The sequence below is a fragment of the Hippopotamus amphibius genome, chromosome 5, assembly GCF_030028045.1.
Source record: "Hippopotamus amphibius kiboko isolate mHipAmp2 chromosome 5, mHipAmp2.hap2, whole genome shotgun sequence".
NCBI lineage: Eukaryota > Metazoa > Chordata > Mammalia > Artiodactyla > Hippopotamidae > Hippopotamus > Hippopotamus amphibius.
The window spans coordinates 74,290,940-74,309,391 of record NC_080190.1 but is presented as its reverse complement, the minus strand read 5'-3'; the positions used below and the strand labels follow the sequence as shown (position 1 = coordinate 74,309,391).

Here is an 18,452-nt window from a genome sequence, read left to right as displayed (position 1 = left end):
AAAATTCATCAAACTGTACATTTGTGATCTGTACACATTTCTCTATTATTACATGTTATACTCCAATCCACGTTTTTAAAGTTTAGAAAAAAAAAAGCAACAAGAGACCCTACACATTGTTTTCGGAGGGCCTGTAGTCCTCATGTGGGTGAGCCTTTGCAAGGGGCTGGATCAGGAAGCTCTGTCAAGAATTCGTAATTAAAATATTGGTCAAGTCTTTAAAGAGATGTCAGAGTGCTTGTCTGAGAAACCTAATATCAAGTCCGCAGACTGGATGTGCTTAAAAATCTGTCCTCATGTGGGAGAAGTCTCTATAGTCCTCTGTCATAAGTTGTTCAAAGTGTTCTCTAAAGATGTCACTTGGATTCTCTAAAGATGTCACCAGAAAGACCACCTGCTGTGAAACCTTCAGATATGATGACAATCAAACAACTGCATTTAATCATTTATGAGACTATAATATGTCAGTTAGGAGTAGCTTATGCTCTCATTCAGGATAATGAAGAAAAGTAACCACCCCCCCCCAGTCCCCGCCAAGGATTTCTTAGCAAAGTTAGACCATAAATGCAAAAATGCTGGTGGACAACAACCTTAAAAATCCCTTCTTTTATTCGAGGTTACTGGCTGCCAGCAATGTGCAGATTCTAGCTATTTATTTTCTAGTATTTTCAGGACATGTTTCTATACCCTCTAACTCTCAGTGGGAATTATTACATGAAAGATTGTACAACTTTTAAAAGCAGGATGAGGCACTGTTTGTGGGAGTGGAAGATGGTATCATTATTTTGGAGTGCCACTGGCACTCAAAAGACTTTAAAATGTCCATAACTTTCATCCAATTATAAGACTTTATTCCTAGAAAAATATTTAGGATTACAAAGATTCCATTAAGAGAGTGTTCATCATATTACTGTGGAAACAAAATATTGGAAACAATTTTAGAAATCCAACTACAGGGGAGGGATTTTTAAAAAGTGTCCGTATAATGGGAGTGTATGTAGCTGTTAAAAATGTGTTATAGGAGTACATTTATTGTTTTAGTTAGAGGTTCACGAGTAACACAATTCCTTAAAAATTATGTATGTAAAAAAATTATGTACCTAAATATACACAGAAATATTTGGGGGTAGAGATACAATTAAAATATTAATGCCAACTAGGATTGTAATTGATTTAAATTTTTTTTCTTATCTATGCATTCCATCTTTCCTATAATGAACATGTGTTATTTTATAACAAAGACCTTTTACAAAAAAGTGAGGGTGGGAAGGTAGGAAAATCAGGGCCTACAATATTTGTGTGTGTGGGAGTACATTCTTCTTTCATTATGTGGAGTTACTGTCTATTCTTTACTTTCTCTCTGCATATCACGAAAGCTGTATGTGACGTGCCTTTCGTATGGCAGGAAACAGCCTTGCTGCTTCTGGCATCTTTCTTTCCATTCTGTGCACCAATCCCACTCATCAATAGTGTCATCTTGAAGCCCCTGGTCATTCAGCTCCCTTGTCTTCTGTCAAAGGAACTAATATCTCAATAGGCCCAAATGCACAAACTACACAGCCCCTCAGCCTAGAACAATGCAGCAAGGCTACACTGGCCGCACACCAGGTGTAGGAACAGACCCACGGGAACAACTCCTTCTGTACTCTTTTCAGAACAAGTCATGAGATTTTGAGAGATGTCGGTTCTTGTGTCAGAAGAGGGCCTCTGGTCGACTTCAAAGAAATCAATTTTTAAAAAATTTAGAATCTGAAATATTACAGAGGTTTCCTGTTGATTTTTGTTTGATACACACAAAGGGAAACACTTTCCCTTCCTTGAAGCTTCTTTCCAGGAGCCTTAATGATCAGCTGCCAAATTTAGCCTTGGCTCCATCTCTACCGTGTCTATTATTCTTCCATGCTATTGATGTGAGGCCAAATCTCATCCCTATTTAGAGTGCACAAGAACAGATGTCTTGATGAAAGGGGGTGTTGGGGAACCTATATTGAAAGGAGCCAAGAGAACTTGCTGTAATGAATGGAAGCACAGAGCTTCGTGGCTTAAGGTATTAAAAGTACGTTCACACAAAAGAATCAACAGCCTTGGTCACATCATATGAGAAATAAAAGATGGAGGGGGAATTGTAGAGAAGGCAGTCAAGAAATCAGCTGCTTGTTAGAATCACTGGGGGAATTTGTTTTGTTTCAAATACTGCTGCCTGCACAAGAATGTCCTTGGCAGCACTATTTGTAATAGCCAACAACTGTAAACAAACCATCAACAGTACAATGGATACAGAAATAATAAACTGAGGGCTATTTACACAATGGAATATTATACAGCACTAAAAATGCATGCACTGCTGCTGCATCCATTATAATGAAGCTTACAAACAATATTGAGGGGAAGGGGCCAGACACAAAGAGATTGCATTTATATAAAAGTTCACAATCAGGCAAAACTAATCCATGGTATTAGAAGTCAAGACAGTGGTTGCCTCAGTTGGGCAGTGATTGAATAGGGGCTTAAGAAGGGATTTTGGGTGATGGTGATGTTCTGTCTCTATATTAGGTGCTGGTTAGGTTAAGTGGGGGTGGTGTGTTCAGTTTGTGATGATTCTTTAAGTTACATACTTATGATCTGTGTATTTTTCTTTAAATAAGATACAGTTCAATAAAAAAATGTTTAAAATTCAGATCCCTGGGCCCTAACACGAATCTACTAAGACCGTAGTTCATCAATTTCCTGAGGGTATTCTGATGTATACCAAAGGTTGAGAATCATTGGACCAGATAACCCATATCTGGTGGTGTGCTGGAGCCAGCCTCTACTAGCCGACGAACCAACTGTTACATTTTCAGGACCCTCACAAGCTTTTTAAAATAGGGTCAGTACTGAAAATTAAATTAGATAAAGGTTCAATTAAATAAATTATACTAAGAACAAACATACTAAATACTCAAAACTCACCACTTTGTTTTTATTTTACTATATTATACTGTTATCTATATTTTGAGGTTATTTATGCCAATTTTATCTGTATAGTGGAAATCCTATATAACGGTGTGCTACTGTACCATCTCTTTCCAACTCCACACTCAGTCACAATGGTGGCTTCAAATTGGCCACAGTGGGAGTATTTACACCAGTGAAACTGGCAACCACTTCACATCAGGGCTTGTTTCATTGTTTTGTTGATTATCTTGACTTAAGAAGATGATTTAAAATGTTAATAATGCAGATTAAACTTACAAGTGTGTAATACATGTAGCTGTTACATTATGAATAGTACACTTAACGAAATATCCTTATAGTATTTAAAAGCTATTATCTGGCTTAGCAAAGAAGTCATTTGTATCTTTGATGAATGAGTAAAGTTCTGACATACGTCTTTGTTACTTCGCTTTTGTCTTACTCATTAACATAAAGGAAAATATCAGCCAACATTTATATGGGAATTACACTCATCAACTGTACCATAGGTACACTATGGAGAGATGAGTTCTCAAAAAACCAAGAAGCCTTTTGAGAGACCCAATTCGCTAAACAGAGTTTACAACAAAGAGTAATCTTTATTTTATTGTTATTTATAAATTGTATGCTACACAAGTCCTTTATGTCAGTAAAATTTATAAACAACTTATGTATGCACATAAAGGCATTCCTTTTTTTCCCCAGAGTGCTGGCTGATTTACAGCATATCCCTTTCAAGTTTAAGATTCCATGACTCTCCATTATAATTTAAGAAAGAAGCAAACAAAATAAGATGGGAGTGTTACAGCCTCCAAGGCATGGGTTTCAGCATAAGATAGAGTAATGACTATACTTTAGAGAGTATAGTGTATTTCACTACTCAAAATGTGGGCCTCAGACCAGCAGCACTGGCATCAATGAAGAGCCCCTGGGAAACGCATCATCTCGGGTCTCATCCTAGAACTTCTGAATCAGAATCTGCATTTTATCGAGATGCCCAGGTGGTTATTATGCACATTAAGTTCTGAGAAGCACTGCTTTAAAAATAAACTCCTTGTTATAAACTGAAACTTATATAACTGATTTGAGACGCGTAACACTCTAGCAGTTGGTGATCTGCAAGCATTTCGCACCAGTTGAGCCATGGCACTGGGGCAAACACCTAATTGCTACCCCTAAACCTGAAGAGACAGACATACATCTTGCCATTTGTCACATCTGTCAAATACTGAAAAGGGAAACTGAGCCACTAGGAAGACAAAGGCTATTTTAGGCCACTTGGATTATTAGTTTCAAAAAAGGGGGGAAAAAGTACAAGTAGGAAAAAAATCATATCAGTAGCTTTCCTCCGTGTATGTGACGAACAGCACACACTGCCAAAGACAGTTCCAAAAACCCAAAGCAGGGCAGCAAGTGCCACATGACAGAGTGTGGCAGCTGGAGAGAGGAGTGTGATGAAACACTTCCCAGAGATGTCATTTAGGCCAGGGTAGCTATCAAGTGCTGAGGGTGAAAGGGGGAAATTGTAGTGCTTATGTTTTTCCCAATCAATATATCAGTCAGCAACCCTGGACAAAGAGAAAAGACAGGGCCAGTGCACAGGAAAGATTTAATACTAGAGTTAATTGAAATGATGGGAGGAAAGTCTCACATGCTTTGAAATTGAAAGCAAAAAATGTTTTACTGGCAACACTCTTCTCTGGAAATATTTCTTATTATTTGGCTGAAAACACAGTGGCTGCTTTGAGATGCAAAGGTCTACGTGGAAAATACATTAGATACTTAAAACCGTGTCTGAAAGGAAATCAGAGTCACAAATCTCCAAGAGGAGCTTGGTATTAGTTTGAGGCAAAAACTGAAGCAATAAAATAATTCAAGTAAACCCTGGCAACCCTAGAGCGTGAAGAAAACAAATATAATTGTGCCCAGGCCACTGGTACTCAGGGACACCACTGGGCTCATTTTCACCTGAGGAGAAAAGTCACTATAATCATCCCTTGCAATATCAGACTTCAAATGACTGCGGAACATTTAGCAGCAAAATGATATGAATGCCCTTATGTGTTACAACAGTTTCCCTTGAGATACTTGAGCAAGGATAAGAAGAGAACTCACCCTTGTTGAGCATCTACTATCCGTTTTACATGTGTGATTTTATAGCATCCTCCTAATTCTCTGACGGAGGGGATGCTGTCCCCATTTTACAGACGAGCAAAATGAGGTCCAAAGAAGTATGTCACCCACACCCACATCCCATAGTTAATAAAAAGCCAGGACTCCACAGACAAAATTAAAAAGCTACATACTTGATGAAAACAAATATCTCAATAAAGACAGCTTGGAATGATCGGAGTATAGTGCTGTTATGTCTCAAATATGAGGAAAGACTGGTCTATATTGGCGTCAATGAAGATAAATCAGGTTTCTCCTAGTACCCACCTTCTCTTTACATTGCCGGAATGCTCTTATCATCAATTTCTGGATGTGTATTAGGTTTCAGATGTATTTCAAACTTGATACCAAACTTGATTTTGGCTAAGTTGGAGGCTTTAGAAGACTTGGCATGTTTCAGGCAGTGTTATGTAATAGAATTGAGCCCTGGGCTGGGCCTTGGAAACCTGGGTTCAGTTCCAGCTGTGTTACTTATGAACTATGAGAGTGGTGAGTTACATTGCTTCTCTGGGTGGCAGATTTTTTTTCACCTACATGAGGTTGGATTAAGAATCCTTAAGAACCTTCCTGGGTCCATGATTCAACTCCCCATGACTCAACTGTTTACAATTGTGACTTCCATCAAAATATATTAGAAATGACCTGAAGAATTAACAAATCTGTCCAGACAAGACTGCTGTGTGGTTCAAGTTACCAAACATAAAATAAAAAATGAAAAACAAAAAAACAAAATTCAAAAAAATCCTACAAGAATAATTACTTAACTCCTATACCCTACCATTGGCAAGAATAACCTGGAATTTAACGTTTTAAAGCGTTCCCCCCTCCCCCCCAGGATATATTTAAAACAAATACATATTCAAGTTCTTAGATCTGGGTACAAATCCAAGCTCTACCTCCAATTAGTTCTCTGACTTAAAATATCTGAGTTTCCTTTTTGCTTGTGTAAAATTGGAATTAATAATGAATATTAGCTGTAATGCAGTAAAGTATCTGGCATCTAGTAGGAGCATAATAAGTACTGGTTATTGGTATTCCACTGGTCAGGGGTCTACACTACTGTTGGGTGATAATTCAAAGGAAATTTCTCCATGGAGGGATGGAGCCTGAGATTGTAACCTCATTAGCACTGGGAACTTGCCGTTAACCTGTGTCTATGCAATAAACAAACTCAGGTGCAGAGTGGAGAAATGTAATCATGCTTCTTCTGGATCTACAGGCATCCATCTCTTTCTTTGTAAAACTTTCTAATTCACCCTTAGTGGATTAAACCTTATCAGAGACATGCTGATATACTTGACAGGACAGCTGGAGAGAGTATCTGAAGACAGGAGTCCTGAGACATCTGGAAAGAGTGGCTGTCATACCCACATTTCACTTTAGTGTCTCTATTTGCCCATTTCCCAGTTTCTGCCCGATATACAAAAGGAACAAAAGATTCTAGGAGGAGGTGACTTCACTTTGTTTATAACCTGCCCCCCCCCCCAAAAAAAAAACCTCAAACAGTTCTGATGCTGATATATCAATAACCAATCCATACACATCCCACCTGTTTGGGTGACTGTCTCTTGCCCTTCCTGCCACAGCTCTCCCCTTCCCCATCCCCTCACCCACCCCTCACACACTCTCCCACCCCTCCCCCTTTCTACATACACCACACTTCTTGTGACTTATATTTCCTTCCCTGTCCAAATTTTGTTTTGGTGTTGACAGGTTGGTGGGAAGCCTGGGTGGAGAAAAGATGAACACGAGAACCAGATTCAAGTCACCTGTACTCTTTGAACCCTATTAGGTGAAGCCAGAGTGCGGCCTTCACAAAATGTGATTGAACTGCCTGTTTTCTAAAAGGAAGACCAATAGAAAGATTAAAGAAAAAAATTCCTGTTTTCTACAGGTAAATTTCCTGAGTGAAACACACAGTAAAATTTCAAGTATTTCCAGGCACGCTTTAAGATAAGTCAAGCATTCAAAAAAGCAAACAAATGATTGCTAATTAAATTACTACTAGATATACCACGCTCATTCTAAGGCCTCTTTTGGTGCTAACGTTATACGATTCAGAGTATAATTTTACTCAAGTAATTATAGGTTTATAGTTGTTACATGGATAATTTACAACATACCATTGTCATAGCTAAGCAAGTACCAGTTGATAATGAGGCCTTAACCTGTAATGGGATCTTCCCAGTATAACAGTGCTCTTATGATCTATTTTGTAATGATACACTATACAACAAATTTGACAGGATGAAGGTGTAATAGGACAGCTTATAACAACCCCTTAAATGCTTAAAAGTATCTCTTAACTAATTAAGCTTTCAGGGTTATTAGCTTGAGTTGGGGTTATCAGTACATTAAAGAAGATGATATAGTAAAGTTTTCTTTAGTAATTTATTCCTCATTTTATTTTTTATTATCCCTTTATATAATACTCTCTATGGAGGATTAACAACTGTTACAAATTATTCTACAAAAAGTAGGAGGAGAATACCAAAGGGGAGTAGAGAAGGTTGTCAACCCCCGCAGAGACTGAAAAGGTCCTGTTTAATCTTTAAACACTGGCCGTTTTTAGGACTGTAGTTGGTATTTATCTATTAGCTATCCAAATCTATCTGCATGGCATGTTTCAGACAAACTGAGGTTTCAGAAGGAATCCAGCATGCCAAACTGTAATGCTTTCTAATGGATGCTGTGAAGATTTCGACAGCTCACAATTTTATTTCAATGCTTTTGAAGTAATAACACCTCGAGTTTGAGATACTGTAATTTAGCAGTTCTAAATGAATGCATAATCTCTCCCTCTTGGTTTGAAATTCTACATCCTGTCTTTCTTCAAACTCTCACCCTTTTATCATCTATGTAGACAAAAATGTGCTTGGAAATTTTTTTCCCGTGCATACATGGAATTGCGAGGTAGTTCCACAGGTTGGAAAATGCTGAACTTGTAAATGTACCATTTACCCTCAGTTCAGACTTTTGGCATGTATGATCTTGATTTATTTTCTCACTTTTCCTACATGAATGTTTAATATCTTGTCTTTTAAATCTGTTTGTAAGATCCTTAAAACCAGAGACCCCAAGGTAAAAACTTCCTTAAATTTTTGACAGGGCTATGCCAGAAAGTATCTATGAATACTTTATATATTTTGCTGTTTCACAATACTTGAGGATGGAATTTATTCTTTTATAACAGCTGTGCCTCTGAATATTACTACATAAGCTGTAATTACCAAGGTATCTTAGGCAAGTCACTTAAGCTTTCTTGGTCCCAGTTTCTCTATTGGAGATTTTTCTAATTAGAGAACTTGGGTTTTGGAGTAAGACAGAACTTAAAAAAAAAAAAAATTATTTCTTCCATTTACTAGAAGCAGGAATTGAACCTATTACCTAACCTCTCTGAACTTTCAATTCCTCACCTGTCATTTGGGGACCAAAGGAGTAGTTACACCTCACAGGGATTTTTTTGATGCAGAATAAGAATGTAAGTGTAAAGAATGCAGCACATTACCTGAACTTTGGTTCATGTTCAAAAATGTCAAGTATTATTGTATCAATTTTCTTTTAGCTCTAGAGTGCTAAGATTAGGATAGATGTAAAACCTTAATTATCAAGCACTCAGATCCCCAGTATTTCAGCTATTCTGGCACCACTTGGATCCCCAAAGTGAAAGAGAAAAGTCTTGTAAAGAACAAACTCATTCGAGGCCCATTTTAGTACCATTTTACTCACAGAGTAAAGAGAATAATTTTAATAATCATTTAAATTGTAATATTCATAATTGAGTCAATAAAAAAATGACAAAGACAGACTGGCGTAACACAAATGACTAAAACTTGTTCTGAAATGCATGCTCAGAATTAGACACAGGAGGTCAGCAATTTATGGTCATGGGTTTCCACAAAGACACTGACCTGGCTTGCCGGAAGTGAAGAACCGAACACCCTGCTCACGGCTGGACTTACCTACACAAAAGAGAGAAATACTTTATAATTCCAACTGCTTGCTAGGAGCACATGGGGAGCCACTGACATTTTTAACATACATTGTTTTCCTTTTCTTCCCCCGCAAAAGGGCAGAATCTGCTTTACTTTTGCCAAGTGTTAAAATGGCATTTTCTTGGGGTCATATACATCCTGAAATAGCTAGGTTAACTTTTTGCAGCATTTCTGAAAATGTTTCTGAGCATTTGGGGGTGATACAAAAAAAGCATTTAACCACAAACCCACGAATAGGACCAAGGAAAACCTTACAGGCATTTAACAATAGAAGTCAAAGAAGTGGACATGCTATTCCTCCAAAATAGCATTTTTTTGACCATATTATCATAAGTAAAAGTCCAAATGATTCTGGCTTTCACTATTTGATTACATTTGCATAGTTAATAAGTTATGTTGTGCCAAGGACATCACACTACCTGTGTTTCTATCTCCACCTCTTTGATCACACACAGCTCTATGCACTTAAATTTACACTACTTTCAAAATTGGGGAAAACAGCAATCAGTGGGCAAGCTAGGAATACTATGATTTAATTGCTTCCTAATGAGTTTTCAAAGTCTTCCACACTGGCATGAACAAGTTAAATCCCCTTCCCAAGAATATGTCCAAATACCATCCAGGAATCTCAGAGGAAACCTAGTTTAATAATAATTTGCTGTCCACTCCACCTGCGGAGCAGCATGCAGACATTACTTATACTGAAAAGAGCTTGTGTTTCTTTGCTAGCCATCAGTGACTCTCAGGCACCTACAAAATTATCGGAAATGAAACAGAATTCCAAATTTCTGAAGAGTGTTTTTAAACAAACATCAGTGTATGTTTAGAAAAGCCTAGCGTTTGCTGAAATCAAACAAACACAGCCTACTGGCTATTTATATCTGCTGACAGTGAGAGCACAGTTATAAGAGATGAAAACTACTGATAACATACTTGTGCAGTTTAGAGAGGGTAGGCAGTACAGTGTAGAATATGCAGCACAGCTCCAGTTGGGGGTGGGGGAGCCCCAAACTAGTGAAACCTCAAGCTAGGCATCTGGCTGGGGTTCAACGGAGCTGCGTGAACAGCACAGGCTGGGGGAAGTTCAAAGTCAAGGCGACTCTTCTGGTCTTAACTTCCTAGATCTTCCTGGCTCTGGGTGCCTTTGTGTATATATCTATCTTCATGCATTTCCCCCCCCCCAGCAAATGTGTACAGTCAGCTCGAAAGGCACAGCTTGTGTGCTGACGTGCAAAGCCGAGTCAAAACCCTGCGCTTGGCACTCCCTTCTAACTTTCTGGCTTGTCCAAGTCTAAATATTGACATTGCTCCTCAGTTGAGATGTTTGATACTGCTGAGGGTAGAAACGGCAGAGCTAACAGTAGGATCGGATGATATATTTTTACATAGTTGCGCCTTCCTTCCATTTCTTTTTTTCTGTGGGGGGGTTGGATTCCCTCGCCCGCACCTCCTCCTCCCGCCCCGCCCCCCCTTCTCCCCGAAAGCGGAGCAGGCAGAGACGAGGTAAGGTGTTTTGCAAGCCCCTCGTGGCAGCTCCTCCTGTTGTCACAGCAACTCACAACAGACTCCACAGACACCGGGCTGGGGGTGGGGAGCGCCCAACTGCGGGCTGACCGGCCAGCTCTCATGGGGGTGCAACCGCCAAAGGAGCGAGTGGATCCCCCGCGGCGGTGCCTCCGGCTCCCCACCACGGCCCTTCGAAGGGAGAGAGCCCTCTGGTCGGCGCGGCAGCCCCCCGGCCCTGGCGCAGCCCGCCCGCTCAGGGCGCCTGTTGTGCCTTTTCTCAGCTCCAAGTTAGGGGTGCGGCTGTGCGGGCGCTCCTGGAAACCTCTTCTGCTCTGCCTCCGCTGGGAGGGCGGCTCCCGGGGCAGCTCGCTCCCGCGACTCTCGGTCGGGACGCGGCCGGCCGCGTGGCGCGGCCCGGGGCCCCCACAGGCCACCCGCCGGAGGAGAAGTTGCACAGCACGGCGCACTCACGACACAGAACCTACCCTGAAGCCGAGCGAGACGCGAGCTCTCTCCGCCTTCAAGGGCTGGGGGAGCGGGGGGAGTGGCCCCCGCCACTCAGCGGCAGCCACGACAGCGCGCGGTCGCGGGTGTGCGGGGCCCCTGCGCGCGGCGCGCCGCCCGCCGCCCAACTTCGCACAAAGGCAGCATGGCACCGCCTCGCCTGGCGGGCTCGCCCGGCGCCGCGGCCGCTCTTCCCGGCGCGGGGCCGCAGGGGCTCGCCCCTCTCCGCCCCCCGCCCTCCCCTTTCCCTCCCGCCCCCACCCCGCTCCCGGGCCGGCCGGCCGGGCGGAACGGAGCGCTCGGCACCCGGCGCTGCCGCCGCTCGCTCTGTGACGTTAGCAGCCTTCGCGGCTATTTATATCCGCACGATTGGATTTCATTCATGAAACCGGGGCCTGGCGTGCCTGTGCGCCCGGGCGCGGGTGGCAGAGGTGCCTCGGCTTCACGCAGAGCCGGGGAGCGGGCGGGACCCCGGCCCGGCCCGGCAGCGGCCGCGAGGGGAGGGGCCGGCGCCCAGTGCCCCCGGCCGCCGTCCCCAGCACCCCACCCGTTCCCGCACGACTGCTGGCCCTTTGTCCCAGGCCCTGGAGAAGTAGGCTGGGCCACTAACCGGCTGGGCAGCATGGCTTTCTTCCCCCCAGGAGCTGACCGGCCGCGGACTCCGAGGGAGGACATTGGCTTTTGTTTCAAAACCGACCCAGCTGCTGACTAAGGGCTGCGCTGGCCCAGCCTCCTCCGCCTCCTCCCCGGGCGCTGCACGTGTCGGCCGGCTCCCCCCTCTGGGTTACCTTCCCCTGAGCCTCGCTCGCGGGGTCTCCGCAGCGGGCGCAGGGACACGCGGGCTGCCCCCGGCCCGAGCAAGCGGGCGACTCACACCTGCCTACCAAGGGCTGAGGAAGTGAAACTGGCTTCTGGCCGCTTGCGGGGTGCCAGAGTTCTTGGAGGCCCACGGCAGTCCGTCCTTTCCCGGGAACTCTTTCTTACTCTAGGACAGGGTCAGGGGCAGTTTCCATCCGTGCACATAAAAGATACGTATTTAGTGTCTCCATACGGTATGTCAGCTACCCTGTCAAGCTCCAGGGAGGCGACTACGAACACAGCCAACCCGGTGCCGGCCCTCAGGGCGCTTTCAGTCAGCCTATTAAAATTAGTGCTTTAAACCTCCTCCTTCCCGGCCTATAAAGAAGCAATTAGGGGATAAAGGTATTGATGTATTCAGCTAGGTTAAGGGGTTTATTCATTTGAGAGACCTTTATTGAGGCTGTCTGTGTTCTAAGGGCTGGGGATACGCAGATGGCAACAGTGTGTCCTTAGTCCTCAAGGAGTTCTCAGCTAATGGGTTCCTGAGGGTTTCCCGGGCTGGGAAAGAGGGACCCATATTCTGTTGCAAGGGCTGTCTCTTTGTGTTATCTGTCAAGAAATACAGAAGCACAAAAAATTATAAATGCAAACATACCCCTCTGTCCCTCAGTTTCTTCCAAAAAACTTCGATTTCTCAGATGGAATACTTGCTCTCCCCTCCTAGGCTACCCAGATGAGTTTTACTACATTGGGTATTCCTACTCTTCCTCACTAGCTTATATTTCCTTTGGAGACCAAGTCGTGCCTGATGCTCTCTGAATTCCCCAGAGACCCCAGAATATAGTGAAATTCAATTTTTTTTAAATAAGGAAAGGTATTAAGGGCAACCTGCTTTGTGTAAGCCATCCTCACTGAACTGTCTTTAGAAATGGAGTTATTAGTCCCTAATCTTTGATACCCAGAAGAGAGGACAATGAAAAGTCAAGTATAGGGATCTACTCTAAGAACTTCAAGATGGATACATGAGGGGTGATCATTTACTTGGCAGAAAATAGACTTTGCTTAGTCTATTTAAAAGGGACTCCATTTTGAAAGGTTTAATCAATATATTTTACATTTTTTTCAGGAACACATTTCTTGGGAAATGTTAATTAACCCTGTTCACTCCTAGCAATCAGTTCTCTTTATTGCAAGCCATTTCTTTTCAAACCGCCCTGGGGGCTAAGAAATAGTGTAAAATCTCAAAAGAAATAGGAATCAATGTGTATTATGGCCTTCACATGTGGCAGCAATGGGTTAGGCTGGGAGGTTTCAAACACATTTTCTCAATTAAGCCTCACAACAGTCAATGAGGTAAATGCCATTGTTAACCATTTTAGAGATGAGGAAACCGAGGCACACAGAGGTAGGTAGTTTTCCGAGATTTTATCAGTTGCATTTGCACCTGGGTATGCCTGTGCCAAGGCCTTATTTTATTACTAACTGGCTTTCTGACATCCTGACTTAATTTCTTTCATTTCCTTAGTTATAAATTTAAAAGAATTAAATGGCATGTTTAAGGAGCAGGTAGGTGGTAGGGCCAGAAAGACCCCTATATAAAGACCCTAGTTGGTAGGCAGGTGTTCAGATACTGCCCTCCACCCTTAGGGGGCACCAAGGCTCAGATAGGCCTTCCAAAGGATGCTTCTTCTCCAGGGGCAAAGAATGAACGGTCATCATGGAATTACCTAGTTGGATGCCTACATCTGAGGGAAACCGACCGGAAGAACTTCCAGGAAAATAAATTGGCATTAACGATAATTCAGGAGTGGCAGAGGAAAAGTCACCGTTTTAGGAAGTCCTTCCCAACCAGTGATCTGAGAAAGAGGTTGCCTCAATGGTGCTGTGTCGCCCCCAAATTTTACACATAAAACCCTGGATTCTGGGAAAGTTGGAGAAAATTCAGCAAGGAGTACAGACTATATTTTACCAACAGGAAAGGAGAGAAAAGGAACAATAGCAAATAATCTTCTGAATCACTGCCATGAATCTTGTTATTGCCCTGTTCTTGTTATTACTGCAAAAAAATCCACATCTGTATACTAAAATTGATGCTTGGTAATAAAATCAATGCTATTCACTTTTAATAAATATAAAAATTGGTACTTAAGCTTAATTAAACCAACACTGTGTACTAAAACACTCAGGATTGTACTGCACAAAAGTGGTGTAAAAACTTTTGACCACCTTTTATGGTAATTATTTATCAAAGTCACAGGATTAAAAAAACCTCTCACAATCACCATACGGAACTGTTTCATTATCATAAAAGAACTTCTCATGCTACGTCTTGGTATCTGCAACCTCCCCACCAACCACCAATATTCTCCGTCTCTAGAATTTTGTCATTTTGAGGATTAATGAGAGCATACAATATGTATTGTTTTGAGACTGAATGAACATTTTTTAATTAGGCAGAATGCTCTTGAGGTTCCTCTAGGCTGTTGCATATTATCAGTAGGTCATTTCTTTTTATTGCGGAGTAAATTTATATTGGATGGATATACCAGAATTTGTTCATCCATTTTCCCACTGAAGGACTTTTGAGTAACTTCCAGTATTTTGCCATTAAGAATAATGCTTCTGTAAACATTGTATTGTAGGTATTTGTGTGGACTTAAGTTTTTATTTCTTTGGGATGAATGCCCAAGAATGCCATTGCTGGGTCATATGCTAAGGAACTGACAAACTATGTTCCAGAGTGGCTGTACCATTTTACATTCCCACCAGTAATGTATGAAAAATCTAGTTCTCCAGGTTCTCACCAGCATTTGGTATTATCACTATTTTAAAAAAAATTCAACTGTTCAATAGCTTTATAGGGACAAGACATTGTGGTTTTAATCTGGATTTCCCTAATGACTAATGGCATTGAATATCATCTCACAGTGCCATGTCTCTTTTTTTGCTGAAATAGCTGTTCATGTCTTTGGCCTACTTTACAACTGCATTTTTTTCTTAACTACTGAGTTTCGAGAGTTTCCTTTTTTCCCCACAAATATATTCTGAGATCACAGAATTTTCAAATCGCAAATTAAATGCTACCTCAAGACAACTCCATTTATATTCAATCATGATCGTTCAACATTTCTATTGCCATCCGTTTTATAGAGAATATTCTCAGGTATTTACATTAAGTGGTCTCAAGTACTTACATAAAACTCCTGTAGAGAGGGTCTTTCAGGATCATTTAATAAACCTGGTTTTCAGAGGTCCATAACCAATCCGCAGAGCCTGGCCAGCACGTGCCCGCCGCCCCACGAGCGGAGGCTCCACCTCGGCGCAGGCGCAGACGCAGACGCCTCTTCCGGCGGCCCGCACACGCGCAACGCAGCTACGGCTGCCGCAGAAGCCTGAGCGACGCTCGCTTTGCACTCGGCGTCTCCTCCTCTTTGGATGTTCAATGCGATGCTGTACTTGGCTGTTTAGAGGATGTTATCCTGGGTGGCAAGTTCCACGTCTTACAGAGAAATTTCATGGACAAGCACTACAGGCGTTTAAAGACATGCCCCGATTTTACGGAGAGATGTGTTTGGTAAAAAGATACTAAAAACAGCTGTTGGAGCGGATTCCTGGTGATAACGTGGAACAGTCAACACCTTTGTGGTACTCTAAAGATACGGTGGCTGGAGACCTAGTGAGAGGCATGCTGGCTTTTGAAGAAATGCCTCTGGACTAGAGAACTGAGTAAGGCCCGTGGACCCCGGACTTCAGCATTGGCTTAGGGGCGACGACTTCCCAGAAGGACCAGGGCTGTGGCTCCCACCACCAGGCAGTGGTGTCGGTCTGGACCAGGTGGGCAGGAGGCTGTGTGTGGCTCCAGCGAACGGTGGCGGGAAGGTAAGACAGCCCCTGTTCGGGGCTCCTTATTAATGCGAAGTATTGCGGGATCTAAAAGAAAAGGACCTGATCCTCCTGGGCCCTCTGTTTCTTCTGAAATTCTTTCCTGTTTTCAGGACCTTTAGTGCTTCTGCCGGAGGAGGTGCTTTTCCCAGATGTCAGACTGCTCTGGGGCCTGACAATGTCCAGCAGTCTGTCTGCGGCCCCCTCCCCAGCTCTCGGGTCATTGATATCCACGTGGAATAACCCACCATCATGAACCCTTTTTGTTCCAGATACCACAGGCAGGCTTTGCCCTAATCGCTTTCACTTGGGTGGAGGGAAGACGCTTTAGTCCCAGGAGCCCAGCTGTGTGGGGTTTTGACTACTTGGGAATTTACCTCAGGTGTTAATCAGACCAGCTCTTGTGGTCTCTGAAGTTCCTGTTTTCTGGAGAAATCTAAGCTAGTCTTGGCTGTGGGAATCAACTGAAGGATATGTCCTTAACCTAAAAGCTACAAGGATAAATTAATTTTTCGTCTTGAGTTTGTAGTCTGGTTACACTTTCGGTCTTGATGCGGTTGTTAGGAGAAGCTTGCTTTTTTTTTTTTTTTTTTAAGTGAGATTGAAAAAACACATGTATTTTTATAGGAGAACACTCAGGATAATCTAGTGGATCCAGTCTTGGCATTTCCTTGGTTACCCGTTTAAAGATAGAAGTGTTAAATACAGTGTACAGTGTGCTTTTTAGTTGCCAGTTCTGTGAAGGTGAAAATGCTTTTTACCTTAGAGTTCCTGTATGACTGGGGACCAGTGGATACAGGCCATGTGTTGGAAATAGACAAAAAGGTATCCTTTGATTCTAGTATGGTAAATGTATTTGTGCAGGTTTGCATAAAATCCTTTCAGTGTGGATCCCTTCATTAGGTTTTCTGTTGCAGTGGGGCAAGCTTGGTAAAAATGTGATTTTGTGGACTCTGCAATTCTGACTACGTTCATCTTCCTGTCAAAATCTCTCTCACCAAGATGGTGTTCCACTGGTCTAGCCCAGCATGTGTAAGAGGAGGTGGCAAATAGCTTTTATGGGCCTCTGTCTGTCTTTGTTTAGTATGGTGTTGCTAATTGTAAGACACGTATGTCACACCTCTAGAAAGGAGAAAAACACAGTAGTCTAATGCACATTGTCTTTGATTAAAAAAAAAAGTAAAAATGGGATTCAGTGCTGGGGAAAAAAAAGTAAAAATGGGATTCTCTGCATGTGAAAGGGGCATTTGTTCAAAATAAGCCATGCTCCTCCTATTACAAAAGGTGTTAAAATTAGGCTTCAACTTGACCTGATTACAAATAAATGACAAGATTTATGCATCATAGCATGTTTGGGGCTATCTTGCCTGACCAACTGTTTCAGGCAAAAAATACAACACTGTGTTTCTCTTCATGACACAAGTAAAAAAAAAAACAAACCAAAAACCAGGAAAAAAAAAACCCCAAACTGAAACACATTAAAGGGAGCATTAGAGTAGTGGAAAGAGTAGGACAATAGAATTGTATTTTTGCCATCGCACTAACTAGTCATGTAATTCTGTGCTAGTCCCTTCATCCTTGGCATTTCAAATTTCCATACATAAAATAAGAATAACTTTCTAAAAAGTTAAGACTAAATGAAATAGTGTTTGTGGAAAGTGTCTCGTAAAATGTGGAATTCGATACACACTGACAAGTGTAAAATGACTCATCCTGAAGCCATTTAAAAATCTTGTGCAGCAGCACAGGGTATCCTTGGATTTGGGAGCACCAAAGATCAGTCATATGGGAATTATATCATTCCCACAACTCAGCCCCAAATGCTGACTGTAAGTATTATACAGAATAGCTTCCACCAAAGTCTCTCCGTAAGGTAGAATGTTTAGTTTTTGAGACTTAATTTTTTTGCTCTGCTAGTGACTTATAATTGCTGTGTTTCCTCACCCCTCCCCCATCTATAGAAGTGAGCTAAACTACAGAAACTAGAAAAATAATGGACTACACACGCACACACAGAACCCATTTCAGAAAACTAATTCCACCTATGTTCATACCACATTTTTCTGCTTACCGAGCATCTCTAATATACATGTCACTTAATCTTCATGACAACCTTGAGAATTGTTATCTCAAAATATGAGAGATGGGGAAATGAAGTTTACTAGAGGGTAACTTGCTTTCTATTAGCAGAGGAGAACCTGAATTCTGTCTAACCCAGAATGCTAACCCTGAGCTCCTTAAAGTAAGATATTCTGAAGTAGTTGAGTACACAGCATACTAACTTATGGATAAACAGCACTTTAAAAGGAATACAGATTTTTTTTAGAAACACCAGTGACCTGGAAGGAGACCTACCAGTCAGCCCCTGGAAAAAAGCTAAATCATGAGGCCTTTTCTTAATTGTCATCACTTCTGCTTTCATTATGGTTCCTTATCTAAAAGCACCAAGGACCTGACTCGTTGCTCTGGAGTCAAGAATGTGTCTCCGTGCACACAGCTGCAATCTCTGCTTTGCTCTGTAAATATTTATATTTATCTTAATATTTCACAGGACCTATGATTTACTACTTGGTAAACTCCCCTTTATGAACAAGTAGTTAACTGCATCACATGTGAGTGATATAAGCTGTTAAACAC

General features: G+C 42.1%; 1 protein-coding gene across 6 annotated transcripts in view; it reads right to left on the bottom strand.

The window, feature by feature from the left end:
* RHOBTB1 (Rho related BTB domain containing 1) overlaps positions 1-18,452 on the bottom strand; it is a 122,733-nt gene that overhangs the window by 59,314 nt on the left and 44,967 nt on the right. For 3 of the 6 annotated variants that reach the window (XM_057734823.1, XM_057734828.1, XM_057734827.1), the window contains exons 1-2: positions 11,114-11,336; positions 9,039-9,089 (exon numbers count right to left, since the gene is read on the bottom strand). The gene's annotated coding sequence lies outside the window, so the exon portion shown is untranslated. Of the gene's footprint in view, positions 1-9,038; positions 9,090-11,113; positions 11,337-11,742; positions 11,825-18,452 lie in introns of those variants that run through there. The other 3 variants (XM_057734826.1, XM_057734825.1, XM_057734824.1) reach the window with 2 other exon arrangements.